The sequence below is a fragment of the Monodelphis domestica genome, chromosome 4 (assembly GCF_027887165.1).
Source record: "Monodelphis domestica isolate mMonDom1 chromosome 4, mMonDom1.pri, whole genome shotgun sequence".
Lineage (NCBI taxonomy): Eukaryota > Metazoa > Chordata > Mammalia > Didelphimorphia > Didelphidae > Monodelphis > Monodelphis domestica.
Window position 1 is genome coordinate 219,136,287 of NC_077230.1, and position 27,807 is coordinate 219,164,093.

Sequence of the window (27,807 nt, forward strand, 5' to 3'; positions counted from 1 at the left end):
TCAGAGAGATCACATTTTAATGGGAAGAGACATTACACAAATACCCAGAACATACTAGATAGATAGATAGATAGATAGATAGATAGATAGATAGATAGATAGATAGATAGATAGTGTAAATGGGAGGTAATCCCAGAGGGAAGGAACTAGTAATATGTGTGGAGGCATTCTGGTATTTCTCTCTTGAGTTGCAGTCCTGGCAACCTCAGGCTTCACAGTATTTGTCCAGACACCAGAAACATGCTACCAGTCTTATTTCCAAAAAAGTTTTGGTCACAGACATCAGGTTTAGATATGACAGTTCTGAGGCCTGATCTTCCTTCTGTAATAAAGAATGGATAATCTGTTGGAGCTATATTTCTGGTTGCAGTAAATGATATACTCTGGCTTTGCTGACTAGAGAAATACTAGGGGAAACTGAGGGAAGCCTAGTTATAATGGAGATAGAAATATTTCTTCAGATAGAGAGATAGAGATGCTGCTAGAGGGGTTACTCTGGGGTTGCCTATTGATCACTGCTGATGGCTAATAGATTAATATTTTTCCTAACCTCCTCCTTCCTTGATACCACCCTTCACCTCCCAATTTCCACCCACATCCTTCTGCCTCCCTTTCCCCTCTCCCGGTCTTAGTCAGCCATCTTCTAAGTAACTCAGGGGAACTATAAGATTTCAGAGAAATATTTTTCACTCTTCCTTTCTCAAGTATGGGGATTTATTTGGAACAACAGGATGGGGACTGAGGTGAGAGGGATAGGGATGTCCCTAATCTACAAGGAGAATTAGGAGGATTATGGAAAATGTCAGTCCTGTCACAAGTATGACTCAGAGACAGTCAGAGAGATGGAGGACAACTGTTAAATCTTCTTTCTTCTTCCAATTACACAAAGCAACCAACAAAAGTTAATTTCTTCTCAGATTAATTCCAGAAGACCCCCCAAAGGTCCTTCAACCTAGGACAGACAAAGCCAGTCTCCCCTGGTCAGGAACCCCCCAGAGAAGTCTCAGTTCAATCTCCTCTGGCCAGGCCCCAACTACCTTTTCCTGGGAACATTCTATTGGAATCTTCACCTTGACTGACAGATCATGTCCCCAGCTTTGTTTCGCAAGCCTGAAATTCTCTCTTCCTCCATGCCTCTTCCACACTTCTCTCAGGAACACAAAGACCGTCTTTTCTCTGAGTGTACAAAGCCCACACAAATCCAAGAGCTTAATGAAATACTTAAATTTCTCTCTGAGTGTCAAATCCTCTCAAGTCTCCCTGGGAACAAGTGAGTGGGATAGTCAAAGCTATCATCTAAACCTTGATGGGGGTATGGGATGTGGAGGGAAATCATTATAAATCACTTGTTAGAAAAACTGGGGGCGGGGGGGGGGGGGAGAAGCAGTTCCCAGTACCCTTCCTCTGTTATCTTCTGCTGTTTGTCCTATCTTACACTCTCTGAATCAGAGACCATGCCTTAAAAAGACTTCATCTATTCAGCTTTAGAATTTTACCAGGACAAATTTTTGCCCTTTTGTCTTTTCTGATTAGTGAGTACAAACTCAGAAGAAATTTTATCAAGCCAGCCTTAGTCATGCTTCACATCCCATCTAACACCACCTTGATTTCTACCTCTCTTTTTGGGACCATATGTAACCAGACTCCCAGGCAAGTTGAGTAGATGAGGGGAAGCCTTATGTGGAATGCTGCCTTACAAAGCTTAGTTCTGGATGGGGGGTGGGAGGGAGATTACACTAATGTTGGTCTGTGTGCCTGCATGAGGGATGGAGATTGGGCTAAAACTTTGGAGAACAGAAACATTCATGATTTTGGTTTTGAGAGAAGACAGAAATGGTTTTAAATTTTTAATTTCAGGTTTTAGTCTTGGTGAGTAATGAGAGAGACAGACAGTCAGACAGAAAGACTTTGTAAGGCAAACATATAGGCAAATTTGGTTCCTAAACATATTCCTGATTTCCAGCTTTCCTCCCAAGAAATTCAGAGTAATTTCCCCTTAGGTGAGATCAAGGTCTCCTTTTTTCTATTGACAGAGATTTACTCTCATATAAAAAGCTTGTTCACTATTATGTATTTTCTGGCATAATCAAATTTGTATAACTTTTTTGATTGTTCTTTGCTATCTTGCTTGGATAAAAGTTTATTTTCTATTTGTGAGGGTATTTTATATAACTAGAGTTTGATAGGAAGGGATCAATCCAGGAGATGCAAGCAGTCAGGAAAGCAATTGTTTTTTTAAAATGTGTGTGCACATATGTTTGTATATATTTTTGAGAGAGAAATCTATATTCTATATATGCATATAAAATATATTTATATATGTTGTTTTTGAAATGTACATGTAGACATGTACATTTCAAAAAACAGCACATAAATTTTAAAAATCAATAAAAATCTTCCTTCTGACCCTTTCATAATTTTTCCCACATTAAGAAAGAAAAACAAAACTCCTGTTTTAAACATGAATTGTAAAGTAAAATAAATTCCTACATTAGCTAAGCCCCAAAAAAGTATTTCCCAATTTGGAGTCTTGGTTTATCTTCTCTCTCTCAGGAGATTACTGGGAGCCACAAGTGAGAGCTGGTTGTCAGGTGGGGGTCAGAGGCTGGAGAGCTGCCCTAGGAGAGCACAACAAGCCCTCTATACCAGAGATACTACCCCTCCCTGAACACCGCATACACCCATACTCAACAGATTCCTGTCATCTGTTTCAGAGCAGAACCTGACTGAATCACAATGTGGCTTCCGACCAGATCGCAGCACCATCGACATGGTCTTCACGGTGAGACAAATGCAGGAAAAATGCCTTGAGCAGAACCTGAGTCTCTACATTGTCTTCGTAGACCTGACAAAGGCGTTCGACACAGTGAACAGGGACACATTGTGGGTGATCCTCCGCAAGCTTGGTTGCCCAGCAAAATTCGTTAAACTGATCCAGCTCTTTCATGTCGACATGACAGGGGAAGTCCTATCTGGTGGAGAGACTTCCAATCACTTCAACATCTCCAATGGCGTGAAACAAGGCTGTGTCCTCGCTCCGGTACTATTCAACCTATTTTTCACCCAAGTATTATGACATGCTGTGATGGATCTAGACCTGGGCGTCTACATCAAATACTGACTGGATGGCTCACTATTTGACCTTCACCGCCTGACTGTAAAAACAAAGACAACAGAGAGACTCATCCTGGAAGCTCTCTTTGCAGATGACTGTGCTCTCATGGCCCACCAAGAAAATCATCTCCAAACCATTGTGGACAGGTTCTCCACCGCAACAAAACTGTTTGGCCTGACGATCAGCCTCAGCAAACCAGAGGTGCTGTTCCAACCTGCACCGGGGAGGCCAACGAACCAGCCGTGCATTACAATCAACAGCACGCAGCTTTCTAATGTCAACACTTTCAAGTACCTGGGCAGCACCATCGCCAACGACGGGTCTCTAGACCATGAGATTAATGCCAGGATCCAAAAGGCCAGCCAGGCACTCGGGCGGCTGCACTCCAAAGTCCTCCAACACGACGAAGCTCAAAGTGTACAACATAGTGGTCCTCAGCTCGCTCCTGTATGGTTGTGAGACATGGACACTGTACTGGAAGCACATGAAACAGCTGGAGCAATTCCACCAACGCTCCCTCCGGTCAATCACGAGGATCCGATGGCAGGACCGAATCACCAACCAGGAAGTCCTCGACAGAGCCAACTCCACCAGCATCGAAGTCCTGGTCCTCAAAACCCAGCTACGATGGTCTGGACACGTCATCCGCATGGACCCACAGCGAATACCAAGACAGGTATTCTATGGTGAACTGTCAGCTGGACTCAGGAAACAAGGCCGACCAACGAAAAGATTCAAGGATCAGCTCAAGTCCAACTTGAAGTGGGCTGGCATGATACCAAAGCAACTAGAACTCGCTGCCTCTGACAGAAGCAGCTGGCGAACCCACATTAACCATGCCGCCACCACCTTTGAAGATGAGCGACGTCAATGTCTTGCCGCTGTGCGTGAACGCCGACACCAGGCCACAACCGCACCTCCCGTAACAACTGGCGTCCCAGGCCCCATGTGCCACAAACTCTGCGCCTCAGCCTTTGGACTCCAAAGCCACATGAGGGTACCCCGTAGATGAAACTGCACAAAGACAATAGTCATTCTCGGTCACAGAGAGACTACCACTACTCAAGAGATTAGCATTTTTTATCATTAGTACTCTGGAATCATGGTTAGTCATTTTATTGATCAGAGTTCCTATGTCAAAGTTGTTTGTTTTTTATAATATTGTTATTATTGTATAAGTTGTTCTCTGGTTCTGCTCTGTTCACTCTGCACCAGTTCATAAAGTCTGCCCAAGTTTTCTCTAAAAACCACTCCTTTCATCATTTCTTACAGCACAATAGTATTCCATTCCATTTCTATACCATAACTTGTTCAGCCATTCCCCAACTGATTGGCATCCCCTCAGTTTTCCGTTCTTTTCCACCACAAAATTGGAGTATAAGGCCTACTGGTGGTATTGCTGGGTAAAAAGGCTTGCTCAATTTAATAACTTTGGGAGGATAGTCCAAATCGCTTTCTATAATATCTGGACAAATTCATAGTTCCACCAACATCCCATTAATGTATCTGTTTACTTTCTCCAAAAATATTATAGGCATCTTTGACCAGTATCCGTGCTTATTCATTCCTACAATGTGTAAGGGAAATCTGATCATCTCTATATTTAGCTAGGATTTTTGAGTGAATGACTACCTTAATTTGATCCAATACTCTCATTTTGTTTTTGCTTTTTAAAAAATTTTAGTGCTCTCATTGTGGATGTGGATGAATTTCTAATGCAATTTTTACATTGAAGCCATCAGATATGCAATCATGCTTATATGGTACCTAATTATATGTCTAGTTTTCCAATGGTATGATAGTTTCTTATACTCTGATTTATGTTTTTTTTAAATCAAGAGGATTATAAAATTAGTATTAAACATACTAAAAAAATCTTTCTGAAGATTTGACTCTTACCAAAAGGACTAAACTTCTGTTAGGCAAGGAACATGCCTCTTCCATCTTTGTAGGTTCAGTCCCTAGCACAGTGTCTTGAACATAATTAAAAGTAAGGTAATTAATATTTGTTCAGTTCAGTTGCTGCTTGTGATATTGGCTAATTTTGTTGAGTAAAGTTTGGAAAGAGGTGGCTTGAAAATTTTTTTGCATGCCTTTGCATATAATGTATAATTCCATAAATACTATATTTATACTTTTCTAGTTTAAAAGTGTTAATGTTCTCCTTAATAATAGTATTTAACATTAACTTGCATTAATACAATACTTTAAAATTTATAAAATACTTTCCTTTTAACAACTGTGTAAAATGAGTAAATACCAAGTTCAATGTGATTTAGTCTTCTTGATTATGTTAGGACTCCTAAGACATCTCAGGAAAATTAGTTTTTACGTAATGGAGGTCTCCTAATCCACCTTGGAAATCTTCATACAATTTTTGGAATCATTGTGGAAGAAGGAAAATACGTTCTCAGCTTGAGCCTCCATTCAATAGATTCTGCTCATAGACCACACAGTGCACTAGAAGTTAAATGATAAAGATTTCAGTCACATTAATATTTGTGAAGTGTAACTAGCTCATGTAATTAAAAATTATATACTAAGTTCCTTTTCTTTTAAAATTAACATTGATATCCTTGTTTTTATATCACCTACATTTTGAAATATATAAATCTAAGGGAAGGTATAAAGTTCTAAAGAGCACCATGGAGGGATTAGGTTATTTGTTTCTAATACCATAGTTCATGAGCCCCCCAAGTATGTTTTCTCCATGATTATCAGTTGATATTAATTAGTTAGCTAGACTTAATCAGTTTCAGAAAAGTTCAACATAAATGTGGAGAACCCAAGATTGGACAGTGGACACCAAATTGCCTAAGGAAAGATAAACCAGCCCAGGTCAAAGCTTTCACAGTGGAAATAGTTTATAAGTAGCCCTTACATTTTCAGCCTTCATGAGGTAGGGAAATACAGTCTTTTAAAAAATCCTCCCTCCTCAAAGTTTAAAACAGTCTCTCACAAAGCAGACCCAATTTAGAAAGGAAATGTTCCAAAAAGATGCTCATCTAGTGAACAACTGAGATGTTTTTTCACCTTTTAAATGCAACAGCATACTAGTTTGTCACTTACTTTAGGTGGTTTGTGATAATTTGACTGATTGATTTAGTTAACTTCTACCCTGCCATTTATATTGTTTTCTTGGTACTGTTAATTTTTCTCTGTATTAGATTATATAATTTTTTTTCAATTTAGGTCAGCTAGAGAGCCAGGCCTACCAACAGGAAATCCTTGGTTCAAATCTGGCCTCAGATACTTCCCAGCTGTGTGAACCTGGGTAAGTCACTTAACCCCAATTTTCTAACTGCTCTTCTGTCTTGGAACCAATACTTCATATTGATTCTAAAACAGATGGTAAGGATTTTAATAATTCTGCTCTTGCCCCTTACCTTTACTCTATGTCAGCATTGGCAAATCTTTTTGAAATCATGTGCCCAAGTTGCACCTTCAAGCTGTCTGTGAGTCCCCCACATTATCCCAGACAGTGGAGGAAGTGGAGGATTTAAATTATTGTCCAATACTGCAAGTGTTATATTTTACAAAGCTTATTAATAATAACGAGAAGTAAAGGAATAAAAAGGTAATTATCTAACAAAATAAGACCATGTGACCAAGCTCTCCTTGCCTGTTTAAAAGAATAACTGGCAGCTGCTCCAGTTACCAGAAGCATATAGAGAGAGATGGGGCTACACAAAAATTTATATCCTCTCTATGTCAGCACATAACGTGAGTTGGAAAGTGGGGTGCTGGGAATCATAATTTTTAGGGTAACAGATTCTAATTACACAATTCCCCCTGAATCACCCATGGAAAACTAGCATTTAGAAATCTCCCAGATTTACATGCCTAGTTTCCCCATGGAATCAGTACACATAACCAACTTATATGTCTAGAGATCTTTAACTAGAGGTACATACAATATTGTATATAGTTTTAGAAAAATCATTCTTTCTTTTATTTATCAATTCACTGAAAATTTTATTACTCTCAATTCTATCTCTTTAAGATTTTCATGGTAGCCAAAAATTGGACAATGAGGGGATGCCCATCAATTGGGGAATGGCTGAACAAATTGTGGTATATGTTGGTGATGGAATACTATTGTGCTAAAAGAAATAATGAACTGGAGGAATTCCATGGAGACTGGAACAACCTCCAGGAAGTGATGCAGAGTGAGAGGAGCAGAACCAGGAGAACATTATACACAGAGACTGATACATTGTGGTACAAGAGAATGTAATGGACTTCTCCAGTAATGGCTTTACAATGTCCCTGAACAACCTGCAGCGATCTACGAGAAAAAAACAAACAAAAAAAAAACTGTCCTCAAGCAGAGGACAAACTGAGGGAGTAAAAACACCGAGGAAAAGCAACTGCTTGACTACAGAAGTTGAGGGGACATGATTGAGGAGAGACGCTAAATGAGCACCCTAATGCAAATACCAACACCAAGGAAATGGGTTCAGAGCAAGGACACATGTGATACCCAGACGAATCAAGCGTCGGCTAGGGAAGGGGGAGGGGGGTTGGGGGGAGGAAAAGAAAATGATCTGTTTCCAATGAACAATGTATGAAAATGATCAAATCAAATAATGTTAAAAAAAGATTTTCAGAAATTCATTTTATGTGTTTAATTAGAGTTTAATTTATTGCCTTTCTAGTTTAAACAAATGTTGGAACCTTATTCCAAAAATCTTGTTGTTTTGTCTATATGTGAATAACTAGTTCTTTGACATATAAACAAAGTTGTATAAATTTTATTCCACTTTGTAATGATCACTTTTGTAAAAATAGCATTTTCCTCTTTAGCTGTTATATAGACCAAATTTATTGAACTTTATTGAAGGGAACACCAGCACTGACAACCCTGAACTAAAAAGATGTGATCATGCTGCTCCTCATAGCAGTGGCCAATGGTCAGTAAAACAGGATATCTTTCCAAAAGCAATTTCCTTATTGTGAACATATCAGGAATTCACATGGTTAACAAGTATTGAAATTTTCATCAGGGTCAATGCTAAATATTTGAGGCAAAAGCAGGCTTAATTTGGCTTTCTCAAAAGGAGCCCACTCTAAAGCTATCTTAATCAACATCAACATTACCAGCAGCCTTGTAATTAACATATCACAGAGCCTTTACCACAGAGAAGGGACACTGGAGATAAAGTACTTTACTTAGAGCTCACCAAGGCTCATGTAAAGTCAATTTCCAAGTCTCTATCAACTCTTAAATATTCATATAGTCATATGAATAATGGGTGAACATCCTGTAACAAGAGTTTTGACCAATCTTTGTTTGCACAGGACTTGCAAGCTTGTTGTGAACTATCATAATGTTTATCACTGATGACAGTGAGATAATGGATAATGGATTGACTTGTAAATAAAAAGATAAAGGTAAAAGCCCAAAGAAGGAAGAGGCTTAGAGGCTTTTTTCCAAAACCTACCTTTGTCTTGTTGTCTTTTTCTTCTCTCCCTCCCTCATCCCATAGTTAACGTCTATAGCTCCTCTGCAGTTCAAGAACCCATCAGGTATCTGATATGTAGGTTATAACATTTGGGCAATTCTACTTTTTAAGCAGTTTTCTTCAGTAAATTTGTATATATCTTTTCCCTATTTTTTTGTGCTTCTGTTACCAAACTGTTAACTATTTTTTGCATGCTTCTCTTAGATCATTTCTTTTCACAATTTTCCTTCTACCTTTCTTATTTAAAATTTTTAATCCTTTTTGAGATCTCCAAACAATTCTTTTTGCACCTAACAGCAATTCATATTTTTCTTTGAGGCTTTGCATGTAGCTGTTTTGAAATTGTTATTCTCTTTTAATTTTGTGCTTTGAAGTTCCATAGTAAGTTTCTACGATTAGGCTATTTTTTTGGTTTTTGTTTTGTCCATTTTCCCATTTTATTTCTTGACTTGTAGCCTTATGTTAAAGTTGGGCTGTATTCCTGGCATGGAAAGGAGAATGTGACAAGGTTCAGGTATGTCATACTGAAGTTTTTAGAACTAATTCTGGAAGCTGATATGTGTTCTTCAGGATAGCATGATTTATTTATTTATTTATTTATTTTAATAAATCCTTACCCTGTGTCTTGGAATCAATACTGTATATTGGTTCCAAGGCAGAAGAGTGGTAAGGGTTAGGCAATGGGGGTCAAGTAACTTGCTCAGGGTCACACAGCTGGGAAGTATCTGAGGCCAGATTTGAACCTAGGACCTCCCATCTCTAAGCCTGGCTCTCAATCCACTGAGCCACCCAGCTGCCCCCTAGGGTGGCATGATTTAAAAAGAGATGTGTTCTCTGCTCTCCTGGTCTATAAGAGACCACAAGCACTCTTTTCCACCTTATAAAATCCCCTATCCCACTCTGACCACATGTGCTAGCGTGCTAGTGCTCCTCCTCTTCCTGAGACTGTGACCTGGTTCTGTGACTTAGGTCCTTGTTTGGAGCTTCCATGTAATCCTCTTCTGATCAGCTGTATGGCTGGTTTACTGTCTATAGGTTAACAGGTTTGGGAGCTACCACCACCAATTTGGTTGCTCCTAAGGCTTGGCTGGGCAAGAGTTACTATTGGCTTGCCTTGGCCACCTGTGCTGGACTGCACTCCACTCTCACCTAGTGAGGAAGACCTTTTGTGTTGACCTTCTAAGTTGTCTTGGATTGAAAATTTGTTTTACTCCATCCTTTTATTGGATCTTTGTTCCAGAATTCTTCTTGAGAAATTATTTTTAAATTATTTGGAGGAGAATTTGGGAGACTTTAGGCAAGTTCTTTTTTTACTACACCATCTTGGCTCTGTCCTCTACATAATTTTCTTTTCAATAAATTTTGTCTATATAACAGCTAAAGAAGAAAATTCTATTTTTACAAAAGTGATCATTACAAAGTGGAATAAAATTTATACAACTTTGTTTATATGTCAAAGAACTAGTTATTCACATATAGATAAAACAAGATTTTTGGAACAAGGTTCCAACATGTGTTTAAACTAGAAAGGCAATAAATTAAACTCTAATTAAACACATAAAATGAATTTCTGAAAATCTTAAAGAGATAGAATTCAGTAATAAAATTCTCACTGAATTGATAAATAAAAAAAAGAATGATTTTTCTAAAAACAGATAAACCATTAGCTAATTTGTTTAAAAGAAGCCAAGTTATCAACATAAAAAATGAAAAAGAGTTCATAGCAAATGAAGAGGAAATAATGAAAATTTTTTAGAAACAATTTTGCATAATTATGATAAAGCTGGATAATTAAATGAAGTAGATTAATATTTACAAAAATGTAAAATGTGCAGATTAACAGAACCAAAAATAGATAATTTAAGCAAACTAATCTCAAAAGAAATTTAACAAGTAACAAATTCTTAAAGAAGTTCAGGCTAAACAAATAAATAAATATTTTTTTTTAAAGTTCAGGATAGCAACGTTCTCTGCCTTCTTCAAAGAAAGAACTGTCAATAGAACATTTTTTAAAAATGCACAGAAAAGAACAGAAGTTTCAGAGGGAAATATAGATCATGAAGATTATAGCTTACAAAATAATGTCCTGAGTTTATTATATATATATATATATATTTATTTATACATGCATTTTTGTATTTTATAAATAGTTATATGTAATAAAGATTCATGATTTCATATATAATCTTTTCTGTTCATGGTATATAAAATGTCTATTGATATTTGTCAAGTTCAAGATAAATAAAAATTAATTCATGCTGATTGTGGCAAAAATTTAGATTAGATCAGCTCTCTAATTACTAAGAAGAATGCTTAAAATGTGAAATAAACTATAAAAGCTGTCACTGAAGCCCAATTTTCTATTGTTAGACATATATAACAAACAAAACAGACCTATAGAAAAGTATGCCTATTCTTAATTAACCTTATTGACCATTCTTTAATTAATTCAGTTAAGAAGGCTGCACTTTCAATTACCTAGATATCACAAAGATCTCATTGTAAAGGCATGAATAACACATACTGTAAATAATTATTTCTTCTCTTTCATAAGGTCTAGGACTTCATGAATATGAGTGTTATCTTCCTCAATACAGACTGAGATTCCTTTATGGATTAGTAGACTATATAATGAGTTCCCACAGCCAAAAAATATTAATCACCTGGCTCCCAAAAAGTCACCAACCTTCTGGTAATAAGCTACTCCCAATTTAGCAAGGCTGATGTTTTGTCAGTAGACACATGATCTAGGTCCATCATAGGTCCATGTAAGGCCCATAATTTCCAGCATGTTAGCATCTTCCAGAGCTTGCGCTGTTAACTTTTCAAGAAATTAAGTCACCTCCTTATGAAAATGAAATACTATTGTTAAGGGTAAAATTTAGGGTTGTTGATTGAATATATTATATCAGTGGTTGCCAGGGATTTAAGTTCAATCCCAATAAAATACTCAAGTCAGTTTAGGATTTTATGGTGATTTAATTACAATAGAAGGAAGAAATTAAGAAGGATAAGAGGGAAAGGGTATAAAATTTTCTCCAGCCTAGCAGAAGCCAAGGGAAGTTCAGAGGCCTCAGCCAAGGGGCCTTCTCAGAAGATTAAATCTAGCTCAGCTTCTAGCCAAGAGGCCTCCTTCAAGATGAGGGGCCTCCTTGGAGGATAGTGCCTTTCAAGGGTCAAGGATAGGAGGAATCAGCCTTGGTTTACTCACCAAGGTTGCTCAGGGAAGACACCACACCTAAACCATGCTACAGAACCAAAAAGCTGCAAGCACGCCAAACGCTGCCAGGAGCTCCCAATGCCACCAAGAGAATGATCACAGGAAGTCATGCAAAATATATAGACAGTTCTTTACATTACTTCCTGTGTCTCACATGTACCAATGATGACTTAAGCTTGGCTTTGGACAGCTCAGAAGGTCAGTCAGATTTGTCACTTGCTAGCACATGCCAGTCATAGGCCAACCTCCCCTTGTGAACTTGGAAATTACTCCATTCTACTTAGATGTACTTTAGGGGAAGATAAAGTTGTGATCTCCTGATTGAACAATGAAGGTACTTAGTTCTCACTTTATAGTGAAGCTAGAACTTTAAGCTAAATCTATTTTTAGTGCCTTAATACAAAAAGATATTACGTACCTATAAAGGTTAAATTAATCACAAAAAGGTCAACTAACAAAAGGTGAACTTAACAAAGAAGTGTGAAGTAGCTCAAAAGATATAATCTAACCAGAGAAGGTGAGAACTAAAGAATGGGCAGTCCTAGAGAAAAGTATCTGCTATGCTTGGTAGATGTGAAAATTTATAGGAGGAGACACAAGAGTGAAAGGTCTATAAAAGAGGATGAAAAGTTCAGATTCAGACATTCGGAGATATGGGCAGTTCAATGGTGGAACTCAGCCTAGAGGAGCTCACTCAGTCAGCTTCCTTGAGATGGTCTTGTGGTGAGTGATAAGACTGACTTTCCTTTTCCCTTAAGCTCAGGGAGGCCCCTTTGGCCAAGGCCTTTAACTCCTGCCTGGCTCAGCCTGAGCTGGAGCAGTTTAAATTAACTCTTTCCCTCTCCCTCTCTCTTCTCCTTAATTCCTTCTCTATATATTAATTTAAATCACCGTAATTGAAAGCTGACTTGGGTATTTTATTATTTGGGATTTTCCCTGGTGACCAAATTAATTTAGATTTTAAGTCAAAATGCTAAAATTATCCTTACACCCTACAGTTAATCCTTAAGTGGGGGGTGTAGACATTCCTTGGTTGCTAAAATTCTAAAGACTAAGCAGGGTGGAGAAAATCTAAAATTCACAGTATGGAAAAACATATGTTTATATTAATCATACAATGCCCTCTAATAAGCTGCTTATTTTAGGGAACATATAAGTGATCTTCAACTAAAGCTCTGATTTATGTTAAGCCTCATTCTACACTTGCTGTGACTAAGAAATCAAGCTATAAAAATTATAGCATAGAAATCTATGAATTATGGCTAATGGAAAACTCGACTCTATAGGTCTTTTTTAATAGATTTGTAGAATATACTAAAGTTATAATGGTGTTGTGAAAAATGATTATTGATCCTGTATTTTATATTTTATGTTACTCTATAAGTTATTTCATTCTATAACCCCACATAACAAACCTCAGCCTCTTCTTCACCTCGTGAAGTGGTTCAAAAGTTTAAAAGTTCAAGCTTTCTTTCTCAGATTTAGATGCCAAAGGTTTAGGCTTTCTCACAGTCACTGTTAAAGAGAAACTCTTCGCTAGAGTTTAGAAGTACAATTCTACCATAAAACATTTGAATTCTATGGGAATTGTTATTTCAACATGACCTGCAAATCACTCCTGCCAAGACAAGTTTGTCATCCTGTATAACTTAAGTTTCTGAGAGACTTCGTGGCATTTGTGTGTTATTCTTAAAAAGATGACTAGATGGGGGCAGCTAGGTAGCTCAGAGGATTGAGAGCCAGACCCATGGATGAGAGGTCCTGGGCTCAGATCTGGCCTCAGATATTTCCTAGCTGTGTGACCCTGGGCAAGTCACTTAACTCCCATTGCCTTGTCCTTACCACTCTTCTGCCTTGGTACCAATAAGATGGAAGGAAGGAAGGAAGGAAGGAAGGAAGGAAGGAAGGGAGGAAGGGAGGAAGGGAGGAAGGGAGGAAGGGAGGAAGGGAGGAAGGGAGGAAGGGAGGAAGGGAGGAAGGGAGGAAGGGAGGAAGGGAGGAAGGGAGGAAAGAAAGAAAGAAAGAAAGAAAGAAAGAAAGAAAGAAAGAAAGAAAGAAAGAAAGAAAGAAAGAAAGAAAGAAAGAAAGAAAGAAAGAAAGAAAGAAAGAAAGAAAGAAAGAAAGAAAGAAAGAAAGAAAGAAGGGAGAGAGGGAGGGAGGGAGGGAGGAAGGAAGGAAGGAAGGAAGGAAGGAAGGAAGGAAGGAAGGAAGGAAGGAAGGAAGGGAGGGAGGAAGGAAGGAAGGAAGGAAGGGAGGGAGGGAGGGAGGGAGGGAGGGAGGAAGGAAGGAAGGAAGGAAGGAAGAAAGGAAGGAAGGAAGGAAGGAAGGAAGGAAGGAAGGAAGGAAGGAAGGAAGGAAGGAAGGAAGGAAGGAAGGAAGGAAGGGAGGGAGGGAGGGAGGGAGGGATGGAGGAAGGAAGGAAGGAAGGAAGGAAGGAAGGAAGGAAGGAAGGAAGGAAGGAAGGAAGGAAGAAAAGAAGAAAGACTAGCTGATTTTGTTCTATCTTTAGCCTCACTCTTGCCCATTACAAAAGTGGTCCTATCTAATTCCCAGATATCAAATGGTCTACATCCCTGATTACCTATCAAATCACCTCAGGATGCATCTGGATAAATTCACTAAAGCATTCCTTAGAGACAGAGAAGAGTGGCTCTGAGCACATGTACCATTTATGCCTGTTTTCCTTAATGCAATCAATCATGACCCCTCACCCTCATGATGCTGCCAGTATTATGATTTCCTTACCTGCACTGTGCTGTTCTTTGTTCTATGCTCATAAAAAGGAATTGCAAGTCCAACTCTCAATCTTTGGCTGGAAACTGAGGTAACCTTAATTGATCTCTTCATCAATAGGTATGACACTTTGGTAACAAACCATTATCTTGCCTGGAGAAATGTGCCTCATTTTACCTTTGTGTTAAATTTCACTCACAACAGTGTAGTCAGATTCAGATCAATTCACTGGATGCAGGTAGAAAGAAGGAAGATTTGGGTGGACAGGGTAGGAGTAAGTGAGACTCACTAAAAGGCAACAGAAATAAAAGGAGAAACAAGGATAAAACCATGTCTAATTGTGAGAAAGAAATTACTACACCAGAGAGATATTGGCAAGCAAATGCAAGAGATGGAATTTTGAAGGAACTGTCAATCAACCGTAAGGAAGGAAGATTCTAATAGAATTGGATGAGAAGGCAGTTGGGAACTGAGAGACTTTCTTCCTGCTAACTGAGAGGAAAGAGGCTGAGAAACATACTTGCTCTGGATTCCTGGCTACTCATTGACTTAATATTGAAAAGATTGGAGCTTAGTTCTGAAGAACCTTTTCAGTTTATCAGCAATATCTCTCTGGTGTAGTAATCTCTTTCTCACATAAGTTAGATAAAGCAGCACAGCACAATTTTTTTTTGAGTTTTATTTCCTCCTAAAATTTTGTTTCTGTATAGATATGACCAGTGAAATATGTGAGTAATATCAATGTTAAGTTTGTAGACTTGGTATATCAAGGTTTGATGGTTACCTGATACACCTAATTGGGAATAGGATCATCAGGCCCTTCCAGGTGCAAATGCTTTCTGAGTCTTAGACCAAGGTTTACAAATATCAAAAATAGGGTTTATTATTATTCAAATGTAGGAGGACAGGAGGACTAGGAACAAAGGAATCCCTCTTCTATGAATTCTGGGTATTCCTCCCACCTATGGGCCTTGCAAAAGGCCATCTTCGCATCTTCCACATCTTCTGGCTAACTGTTTACTATACTCTCTGTCTATGAAACTCAAGCTATATAACTATCTGACCTAATTAATCCCCCCAAATATTTGGATAAGTTTATAATTTGTCAGAGTTGTAGCTTTGAACTCTTGATGAGTTCAACCCTCTTCGGTGTAAAGGATACTTTTAGCATTGTGACCTAAACTATATTAATTATTTGGTCACCATGGATATCCCAAATTAAAAAAATACCCAAGTCAGCTGAAAATTTATGATGATTTAATTAATATAGTGAAAAGAAATTAAGAAGAAGGGAGAAGGAAAGAATGTAGGATTTCTCCTGCCTGGCTTGTGCCAGGGGGAAGATTAGAGGCTCTAGGAAGGAAAGGTTTTAGAGAGTAAAGAAGGAAGGAATCAGCCTGAACTCCAAGAGGGCTCAGCCAAGATGCCTGAACCTGAATTAGCTCAAGGGCAAACTCACTGCCAAAACCCAGACAAATATCTGCCACCACGCTAAGATGTTGGAATGCTTAGCACGCTGCCAGCCAGAGCCACCTCTCTGGGGAAAGAGAGCGAAGAGAGGAAGTCATGTGCCCTATATAGATGGTTTTATGTCACTTTCCTGCATCTCATCTGTACCAATGTTAGCTTAGCTTGACTTAGGACAGCCCAGGGGTCTGTCAGCTGTTTTCTGCACATCTGTTGAAGGCCATTTTCTTAGATACTTAATCCTTGAGTATGGGTGCAGACATTCCTGACCTTGTTAAACTAAGTAGGGTGGAGCAATGTAGAGTTCCCAAGACCTGATTCTGTTAGACCAAGTATCTCCATTGTTACAAATCAGGAAATAGGTAAATCAAATCTTCCAAAGTACAGTCTGAGTAGGGTGGAGTAGTTTTAAAATTCACATCGGGCTGGGCCCAAGATGGCTTTAGGCCTTCCTCACAGTCAGTTTTACTGACTTGCTGGCAGTTCTCTCCGCAGCAGTCAGGTCACAGGCTCAGGACTCAGGAACACTGTTAGATGACAAATTGGAAGAGAGAGTTGGTAGGATCTCAATACCAGGATACTAGGACAGTAGGACAGGTAGGTTTGGCTCCACAGGGAAAAGGTTGGTCAACTCCTACTTGGCTCACACAGAAGCTAGCCACCAAAAGTTGCTGGTCCAAGCTCTCCCAGGGACAGGAACCAACGACCTCAACTGTCTCATTGTGTCCATTCTTATATCTTCTCCACACTCTAGAATAGGGTCCTTATAGTTCTGTGGCATATAGCAAGTCCTCTTTGCAAACTCTCCTGTTGATTCTTTATTTGAAAACCCATTTCATTCTTTTTCCTTCCTATTCCAGGGATGTAAATGTTTAACAAACAGCTTTGGGGGGTGTACTTGAGATACACTTTTAAGTTTAATCCCCATTTTCAGCATTTTCTCCATTACTTTCATTAGTGCTCAAGTCTCCTGGTGGCAGCCTTTTGAATGTACTCTCAGTTCTAGTTCAGTGAGCAATTGAAAGACTTCTCTCCACCATGGAGTAAGTGGACAGGAAACAGTCATAGAATAATTGTTTTGCATGCTCTGGATTGATGACAAGCCTCCTTGATTACTCATCATCACACACACTTCTAAAAGCAAGCTCACCAAGTCCCTCTGGTGGATTGGCAGCAGGCAGAGTACATGGACATGCACAAGTCCCCCACTGGCCAGTTCCTTACTACAATGATACAGTAGGGAAGAGGGAAGTATCAAAGATGATGATGAGGAGGTTTTGAACCTGTGTGACTAGGTGGCTGTCAGCAGAAAGAGGGAAGCTAGGGTGAGAGTAAAGCTTAGGGGGTGGGTGGAAATGAGGCATTTGGGACATTTTGAGTCTGAGAAATCTGGATAGGGATATACAGAGTTGGTTACAGAAAAAGAATGTGAGGGTAAGACTGATGTACCCTATCCCATTCCCTCTTGCCTCTCCCCCAAATCCAACTTCATCTGATGGCTTCAGAGCTAGTTAGTTCTTTTGGTTAGTTTTCTTATATTTGAAAGGATCCAAAGATGAGTTCGGCTGGGAGAAGAGCAGTACCCTCTGAGGTATTAAATGTTTTCCCTTCACTTTCTACTATGGCAGATTTCAGTGGACAATCAATGAATCCTCCATTTCCTTTGCTAAGAAGTCATAACAACAAAACTGAAAAGCTTGTCATTTATTACAAAAACATTGCTAGAGGCGTTGATGTAACTTTCTTTTTTCAGTTGAGAAATCATTCAAGTTGATGATCAAATCATCAGCTCTCATCTTCAGGGGTTTCAATGGGTGTCTAGAGAATGAACAGTGAGAATATGTTGAAAATAGGTAGCAGTTTATCCTTTTCTGTCTCCTACAACAGGCAATAAGGTTATACAGCAGATAGAGCTCTAGGCCTGGGGTCAGGAAGGCTTATCTTCATGAGTTCAAATCTGGCCTCATACATTTATTTACTACCTGTGTGATCCTGGTTAAGTAATTTAATCCTGTTTGCCTCAGTTTCCTCATTTGGAGAATGAGCTGGAAATGGCAAACCATATCAGTATATTTGCCAAGAAAATCTCAAATGGGGATGTGAAGACATGAAGAGTGAGACATGACTAAACAACAGCAACAAATATTTATCTATTGTTTTAGTGGCTATGACACAATGTCAATCAATTATCACCAATGTGGAAAGGAAACTAAAACAAGTTCTGGACTTTCTGCCACTGTGTTGGAACAAGCAACAGTGGAAATATTAGAGAGAGAAGAAACTGACAAGACTGACAGTTGGTGGGGGAAGGGGCAACTGGGAGTGGCAGTTGCTCTTGGGACGAGCACTTCCTTTCTGGTGTTGGAGATGTGAGGAACTTTTCTTCCCAGTCTCAGGATAGAAGTGCCTCTATTTTTCTTCAGACCAAAGAGACAGGCCCAACCAGCTCTGAAAGTCAGAACTTTTCTTGATGCTTGCTGTCTACTGCTAAGATTTTAAAATTAAGAAAACTAGCACAGATATAGCGTAGACAGGAATAAGAGAAACCCTCCACCAGCCTGTGAGGCCTGGCCTCAGCTCCAATGCTGAGAGAGACTCTAACCTTATCTAGAAAAATCCCTCTTCCCTGATACCAATCCTAACTGTTTATTAAAATGTATCTTATTTGAATATTGAAGTCAGATAAGAGAGACTATCTTTTCAGGGGGCATAGAGGGAGCTGAACCTCAGGACAGCCATTCAACTACAAATGGTCCTTATTGGACCCCTGCTGGGTGACCAAAGTCTGGGAAAAGTTTGTCCCTCAGGAGAGTCCATGTTTACCTCCTCTGGGGCATCTTTGGCATCAATCCATAGAGAAAACATCCCCACAGGCTATCATAAGTGGCCCATTTCTCAGACACCCCATTTTGTTCAAAAATAGCCTCTCGGCAGGGGGCATCTCTCTCCTTTTGCCTCACTGGCAGCCATATTCCCTCTCTCCCTTCAACTCCTCCATTCCCTGCTACAAACCTTCCATATCCCCTGTTCTTCTTATCCACCCATCTTTCCCTATAAATATTACACTGGGGAAAAAAAAGCACCACATGCCCAATTATGTGTGCTTCTGGCTGTCCCAAGAGAATTACATCATTCAATCAATATTCACTGCAAAGTGCCAGGTCTTGGCTCTGACCTGTGCCCTGTCCCCTAGGTAAATGACAGTAGTATTCAGGAAGTCAATTCATTAGTTTCTATATTAGTAACCTCTGAGCTTTTGAATAGGCAGTCCCCATACTAGGAATGTTCGCCCTCCTCATGCTCCTTCTTACCCTACTAAAAGACCAATTTCTCTTGTAGCTCTTGTGCCACCTCCCACAAGAGGCTTTTCCCTGATTCCCTTAGTTGCTAATTTCCAACTCTGCCCCCTCCATTATTTTTTTCTTATTTTGTAATTTTTGGTATTTATTTATCTATGTATATATCCCTTTTTTTCATCCTGAATAGAATATAAGCTAGAGGGCAGAAACTATTTCATATTTGATTTGTATCTTTTAGGATAATGCCTGATACATAGTAGTTGATTAATAAATGCTAATTGAATTTAAATTAAATAAAAATTTGAAAACATGTTTTCAAAAACAGAGTAGAATTTAGACAAGAGGAGTCAATGATTTTCTAAGCAATGGGCATGTTATTGGTGTGTTATTGTATTATGCCTATGGCATAAACTTTTGTTTGTATTTTATAGTAAAGTTTTCCCTTGAAAAGGTGTCTGATGTGACTTCAACTCTTAATTTTGGGATGGACTAATATTTCTTAAAATAAGACCCTGACCTAACCAAAGTCTAGCAGGGAGTACCAAAGGAAACCTTCAATTACTTAGGATAATGGGCATGGATAAATGATATCCATAATGAATGCAAAATGTCTTTGTTTTCCTTTTTTCCCTTAAAGCCAAGTTTCAGTTTTCTCCCTCACAAAATCTTTTGTCCAAGGTGAGAATAAATAAAGTCATTAGAGGCAACATAGTTTAACAGAAATCATGGATTTGAAGTCTGAGAACATACATACTCACATACTCTTGCTTCTGGTAACCTTGGACAAGTCCCTTCACTGTTCCTTTAGTTGCTCTGCCTGTAAAATAAGGGTAGTGGTGGGCTAGTTGGTTTTTAAAATCCCTTCTAGCTCTAAATCTATTATACTACAACTTTTCAAATTTGCCTTTAATTTGAATTGTAGCATTACATTGTAACCCTTGTCCCAAACATACTGGTATAAGATTCTGTATTTATTGGTGCAGATGAAAGTCCTGCTTTGTGTAAGAGACAGATAGAGCAGGCAAGAGGTGGGTGAGCTCTGGATGAGCCCTACTATGTGAGACCTGTTGTTGTGTGGCTCAAAGAGAGTCTATATATTCAAGACTTGAACTCTTCCTCACCTAATACCAGTTACACAATGACCACACATATAGATAATAGCAAAGAAATCCAAAATCGTTTAACAGTTGGTGAACATTCCTTCTCAGGCTTTTCCTAGGTGAGTGTCCATCAGTTCTCTATACCTGCTAATTAGAAAGTTCAATTAACTTTCCTATGGGCTGTAGATGGTGGCAAATTGTTTTTTGTCTGTTTTTTCAAAGAAGACCGGTGACATCATTAGGTGATTTTTGTGTGTGAATTGAATTTAAGTAAGGCAGAATTGCACAAAGTTATCAACTTCACTCTTTCTTCTAGTCATCAAAGTCCAGTGGTAAGACCAAAGAGGGTGATCTTGGCCTTCTGAAGATTGGATTTGGCTCTCCCCTGATTGTAACAATGAAGGTATTTAGCTCTTCACTGATTGTGAAATTTAAAATTGTAATCCCCTGTCTATTTTTAGATTTTAATCCCCTTAAAATATAAATTGAGTATGGAAATCTACCCATTTTGGATTGTAACCACAAAAAGGTATGAACACCCATTTCATACATTGAGTGGGAGGTCTGTCACCCACATGTGAAAGAGTGGGAAGTCCTGGAGTGGAGCATCAGCTGTGATTGGTAGACATAAAAATTTAGGGGAAGTGACACAAGAGGAAAAGGTCTTTAAAAGTGGAAATACAGACACACATAGATACATGGAGTGAAGAGAGACACTTGGAGTGGAGAGAGACACTTGGAGTGAAGGCTCACACTTGGAGTAGAACCTCCTCTAAGAAGCAGTTCTACTGGAGTTGAGGCTGATAAAGAATCTGCTGATTAAACTGACACATGGTGAGTATAAAGGCTGACTTCCTTTCCTTGTCCTTTCTGGAGGAGGGCCCATCATCTTGAGACTCCTTTCCCCTGGCTGGGGCCTTTGAATTCCTACCTGCCTCAGAGGAAGCTGGAGTTCTCTCTCTCTCTCTCTCTCCATCTCTCTCTCTCTCTCTCCATCTCTCTCTCTCTCTCTCTCTCTCTCTCTCTCTCTCTCTCTCTCTCTCTCTCTCTCTCTCTCTTCCCTTTTTTTCTCTTTGTCTCTTCCTTAATATCTTCCCTCTATTGTAAAATAAACTACCATAAATTCTATTCTGACTTTAATAATTCATTTTTGGGATTTAGTAATTAAATCCCTGGTGACCAATTAAATATATTCAGTCCAACAATAAATTTAACAGCCTCTTCAATGTCTGACCAATTTCTAGCTGCTTCATAGTACCTGCTTTAACTGCTTTTATGGTTGTTGGAACAAATTGTTCTCATCTGCTCCTTCCCCTGGGAGGTCTTCATATGTTTGGCATAGATATCTCTCTAACTTTCTGATGGGTTTGAGGCCTGTTGATTATCCTCACCTGGTTTAACCCTCCTGTCTAGGCAATTTTACCAGTGTGTGGCAGCTATGCATGCTACAGTTTCTTGGAGCCACAGAAGAGAGTTGGGTGAAAGGTAGCCATCAGACATGGTGTATAAGCAGTCCTAAAAAGGGCTTTTTAAGCTCTCATATCAGAGGTGCTAGTCCCTCTGGACACCCTCCTACATTCTTTGGTACTGTTTTATAAACAAGAATCTCTCAGTTTCTCCTTAAAAAAAAACAACCAAAACCAAAAACCCTTACCTTCCATCTTAGAATCAATGCTGTGTATTAGTTCCAAGGCACAAGACTGATGAGGGCTAAGCAACTGAGATTAAGTGACTTGCCCAGGGTCACACATCTAGGAAGTGTCTGGGGCCAAATCTGAAATTGGGACCTTCCATCTCTAGGTCTGATTCTCAATCGACTGAGCTATCCAGCTGCCCCCTCTCAGTTTCTCCTTCAATTGGGAGATGTACTGAGTATGAGTAATTATATCACTTTCTACCTGCCAAGGCCTATGTCTCCCTAAATAACTTGCTTTCAAATTCCTTACTTTGGTCAAGTGATCCCAGCAAGGAATCCATATACTGATAAACACTTTCCCCACAAATAACATTTTAGCAATAATAGATGCTTTTTGATTTCTAGTGGGATATGCTTATGCATGCTAAGATGGTTAGTTATCACCAAGAATGACTCATTTTTACTATCTCCTTCCAGGGACAGAAAGTCAAGTTCCATAGACTTGCAAGTACTTATGTGCTCCAAATATGTAGCATGAGTTGGTAATGTTTTCTTTCATATACATCTGGTAGGTTTATACTGACATCTGTAGCCATTTTAGGACAGTAAAATTGATTTTTTGCCAATTCTACAGTCCTTTCTTGACCAATACATCCAAAGTTATCATGCAAAGTATTCAAAGCTACTGAGGGGCATGCTTTGAGTAGCATCAGCTGCTTCCTAAAATGGCATTCCATTGCACAGATCAAACTTCTGCCATTGACTCAGCAGTAAGCCACCTTTTGCAGTCTGGAACTTTACATGAGTAGGATCATTACCTTGCTTTTTGGCTTTTATTACTTCTCTTAGTCTTTCATCAGCCATCTGTTCTTGCCTCTAGTCATATCTTCAGACAACTTCAGCAAAGAAAATTGGCTTAATGTCACATGGTTCACATATTCTTTTGGCAATACTGTCTGCTAGAAGTCTGAAGCTTTCAACTATACTTCCACTCAGTTGTAGTCCAGGATCGTGAATATCATAGATTGCTCTCATACCTTCTTCTGGTACCATCACAATTCCAGTGTTCTGTGGAATTCTGGACAAATCCTCTACATCCACATCAGTCTTTTCAGGCCTATGATGTATGTTGAAGTCATAAATGGCTAATGCTGCTACAAAGGTATCTGCTGCCTTTGCAGCTATCTCATCATTTTGCTTCAGTGACAGATCCTAGGCACACTCTTGTCTGTCCAACCCTAGTCTCCCAAAATTATTCATCTGGGGATCATAGTTAACATCCAGAGAAAATGTCAAATTTGGACCTTAACTATATGCCATAGAAGGTATGGACTCCCAACTTACCCACAGATGGAGTAGAGTTCTTGGGTATAATGGTAACATTAAATATCTCTGCAGGAATGCTTCCCTTTGATTAGAAGAGCTCCTATCACTTTAAGCAGTTTCTTAATCCTCAGAGGATGAACAAGTCTGAAATTCCCAGGAACAACTTGCTTTGAGAGTCCCAAAAGAGACTGGCTCTGAAGAGTCCCAAAGTAACTTCAAGGGACTGGTGAAGGCTAGAGCTAGTGTTCTCTCTCTCTCTCTCTCTCTCTCTCCCTCTCTCTCTCTCCCGTCTCCCTGCTTCTCTCTCTTTTACATAAACACACACACACACACACACACACACACACACACACACACACACACACACAGGGGAGGGACTTCACTTCCACCTATACCATTGTATCTATGGGCTTTGGGACTGAGGATTACATTCTTATGCATTTCAGGTATTATCAGATGAATCTAATATTTTCATTTCATGGATGAGATCACTTATAGGGGAATGGCTAACTTGTTCAACCAATGATGTTACCTCTTACAATTCAATCAAGAAAAATGCCTTCACACTTGAGATGACAAAGGGTTAACAAATCTTTTCACTTTGTTAATGTATTAGCACAATATGCCTCATTATCTCTGTTATCTGTATCTTGCTTTTATAAACTTCTATGATGTAAACTAGGGTAAGATTGAAGAATATCAAGTGTTTAGAAACCAATTACCCCTATCTACATATTTATTTGTTTATTCCTATATATTATATAACATAATATACCAGAATTTTCCAGGACAGGGATCTTATCTGTGTAATGCTATTTGGATAAAAATATATGATAATAATATTTACTTAGATCCATTAAATATTCAAATATTATTTGGCAAATCTGTATAGTGACTCTATGGGATTTGCTCTGAATGGAACATAATAAAGCCACAAATTAGGTAGCTAGGTGATCCAGGGGATATAGTACTAGACCTGGAGTCAGTTCAAATTTAGCCCTAAGAGCCTGCAAGCTTTGTAACTCTGGGCAATTCATAGAACAGTAGAACCCTGACTACCTCATTTTTCTCATCTATAAAATAGAGTTAATAGTAGCATTTACCTCCCAGGGATATTGTAAGGATAAAAAATAAGATGGTATCAATAAAGTGCTTTGCAAACCCTAAAGAACTACTTATATGCTTGCTATCATTATTATATTCAATATTCTTTCCTTCCTTTCTTCCTGTGTCTGAGTTTCCTGATCTCACCAAAGGTTGGGAGTGAATTGGCTAATCAGCACAGAAGTTTTGACCCTCTTCATTTTTCTGACCTGAACGGTTTCATTTCTCAGCTTGGTGCCTAACTATTTTATATAGGAACTTTACAAATTCCTAAAGGCAAGCCTTAGAGCAGCAGGAACTCTATATCAGCAACTATCATTCCTCAAACTTACCCCGCCAATTCCTGATTCCTAGCATTCTCAAATTGTGGAATACACATACTCTTCTGTTTTCTGGAATACACATACCTTCTCTTTCAGGGTTCCATTCGCATCTTCCTCTCTGTAGCCCTTCCTAACCCCTCTAAATGAAAGTGTTCTCTCAATTCAAATCTTTGTAACCCAGGTTCCTTAGGGCATGCTCAGTTCTAACTGAGGAACCTTTTGAGTGACATATACACCCCCATCACCCCCCCATTCACCTATTGAGTAGGTTGTGGGGTGGGGTAGCCTCTTTTGATTGGCTGCCTCCATCCTTAATACTGAGACTGAGATATTTTGCCCTTTTATCTGCTTGTCCAGATGACTCTTTGCGGAATAGGCCAGGACTAGAAGTTTGAGTCATTGAGTCCTTGGAGCTAAGTTTGCAGATGAGATGGAACAGCCAGCTAGATTAGCATGGAAGCCCAGAGAAGCCAAGGTTCCCGAGACTCTTGCCAGAGAGGGATTTTGTACTTGGAACGGGGATGGACTTCTATGAGAACAGAGTTAAACTATGAATTTAATCCCTTTTTCTCTACCAGGGACTAAGGTTGTGTGTGTGTGTGTGTGTGTGTGGTAAGAAGGAGGAAGAAGATTATGCCATCCCACAGTGTTAGGGAAGGAAGAATGAATATTTGTGATTATCTATTGAAGTAAATATTTCTGTGTAAAAGTTAATCTGTTAGTGATTGAATGGAATTTGGTTGTAGAGGGCCACCCCTTAGATCTGAGGGAACTATCAGTGAGGGCTGGAACCATTAACAGAGTTTTTAGATACTCTAAACAGTTTTTTCCTACTCTAGAAACACAACACACCTGGATGTCAGTGGGTAGAAGAGTTGATCTATTATAGATTTCTAGAGCACTGTCTCCCTTCACTCTCTACCTTGTATTATATTTATTGTTGCTCAGAGACTCATCTTCCAGTTCATGACCTTTGGAGTAACAGACTCCAGATACAGAAGAATCTGGATATATCTGAGTACTTTGTTGAGCATCTCTGTCTGTCTGTCTGTCTGTCTGTCTCTCTTTTTCTTTCCCACCCCCTTCCATCTTAGAATCAATACTGTATATGGGTCTTAAGACAGAAGGGTAGTAAGGGCGAGGCAATGGGAATTAAATGACTTGCCCAGGGTCACATTGCTAGGAAGTTGTCTGAGGCCAAATTTGAACCCAGAATCTCGTATCTCTAGTCTTGGCTCTCAATCCACTGAGCCACCTATCTATTCCGTGAGTATAAATATATCTTTTGTTAGAGCAGGGGCAAGGATAAATCCAGTGATCTTCCCAATCAGAGTCCCTTTTGTACATTAATACAGTTCTTATTTTCCTTTTGGTTATTCTTCCCTCACCATGTGCCCTCCAAACATGAACTCTGGCTGTCCTGTCTCAGTTGCCATTTATTTGCATAGCCTTGCACAAGCACCTCCAAAGCATCATTTTGGCAACCATCTTATATTGCCTGAATATTACAGAATCTAAGAATTTAGAGCTGGAAGGGACATCAAGTTGTCCTGCAATATCCATGTCAATGCATATCCAAAAGAAATCTCCATTAAAATATATTTAGCAAGTAATCATCCACTTTTTACTTGAAGACCTCTGAGACAGAACCCATCTCAAGGCAACACAGTCTCCTTCTGAATAGTTCTAATTGTTAGGATCTTTATCAGTTTAGTTAAATTTACCCCTTTGTAATTTATGTTTTTGGCTTCTAGTTCTTCTTACTTGGCCTAAATAGAACAAATCTAATCCCTCTTATACATGACAGCTCTTCAAAGACAGTTATGATGTTTTGTTTTGGATCATTCTTAGTTCATCTTGGGTTCATTTTCTAGCTATCTTATTTTGGATAAGAAAATAGCCTGTTGTTCTTGTAGCCATCTCTCCATTGTCTTCTTAGCAGATATCTGATATAATACATCAGTCTCAAAGATAAAAAAGCACATTTCTTTTCCTGTCCCATCTCCACTTATACTCCCTTAAAATGACATGTTTAAAATAATGTATTCCTAACATGAAATCAGCCAGGATAATATACATTATATTAAAAGGCCCCCTTCTCTATATTTTGAGGAGACCAGTTTTCCTCTATTTTAGTCCTGAGCCAATTTTGTCCTTTGACACTTATCCGTATATTATTTCATTTTATTCTTACAAAACCTATAGGAAGTAGGTGCTATTGTCATTTTTATTTTATAGATGAGTAAATAGAGGTTACATAGAGAGTAAACAGAGGTGTGACATAGGGTCATACAGTTGGAAATGTTTGAGTAGAGATTTGAACTCTAATCTTCCTGACTTCAGGTCCAGTACCCTATCCTGTGGGCTGCCTAGCTGTGTGATTTGCACGTTTTGTTGAACTAGGAACCATTCTACAATTAAAGTCATTATAGAATTTGAGAGCTGGAAAGTACTTAGCAACCAGTTAGTCCAAAAGTAATGCCCACTATAGGACAAGCAGTTGTCTGTTAGGGGGCAGTTGGATGGTTCAGGGGATTGAGAGCCAGGTCAAGAGATGGAGGTCGTCCGTTCAAATCTGTCCTCAGACTTCCTAGTTGTGTGCAAGTCACTTAATCCCCATTGTCTAGCCCTTACCACTCTTCTGCTATGGAACCAATACCAAGTATTGATTTAAGACCCAAAGTAAGGGTTTAAAAAAAAATTGTCTGTTAGTTATGTTATAATAGGTATTCTCTTTTATATTTAAGAAATATAAATAGAATATTACTGTACCCACATTCTTTCAAGGTTTATTTGCAGAAAAACAGTTCCAGTCCTCAAGGAGCTTACTGTCTAGAAGTGGATAAAATATTATCCATGTTTAGTGTTTTTAATTTGCCATGGTGTTTTCCCATCTGTTACCTCACTTTTGCCCTTACAGTAACCCTGAGGTAGGCAGGTGAGATAATAATACCTGAGACTATCCTTTCTGAAATTCAGCTGTGAAGCTGTGATGTAAGTGGACTGAGCCTCAGGATTT

General features: G+C 38.9%; 1 long non-coding RNA gene across 1 annotated transcript; it reads right to left on the minus strand.

Moving 5' to 3' along the window:
* On the minus strand, positions 1 to 27,776 carry LOC130453742 (uncharacterized). Its single transcript, XR_008911277.1, has 5 exons — positions 27,565 to 27,776; positions 20,054 to 20,116; positions 5,376 to 5,575; positions 1,071 to 1,176; positions 1 to 322 (listed from the first exon to the last, which is right to left on the minus strand). It is a non-coding gene; the product is annotated as an uncharacterized LOC130453742 (long non-coding RNA).
* Positions 27,777 to 27,807: the final 31 nt, after the last annotated feature.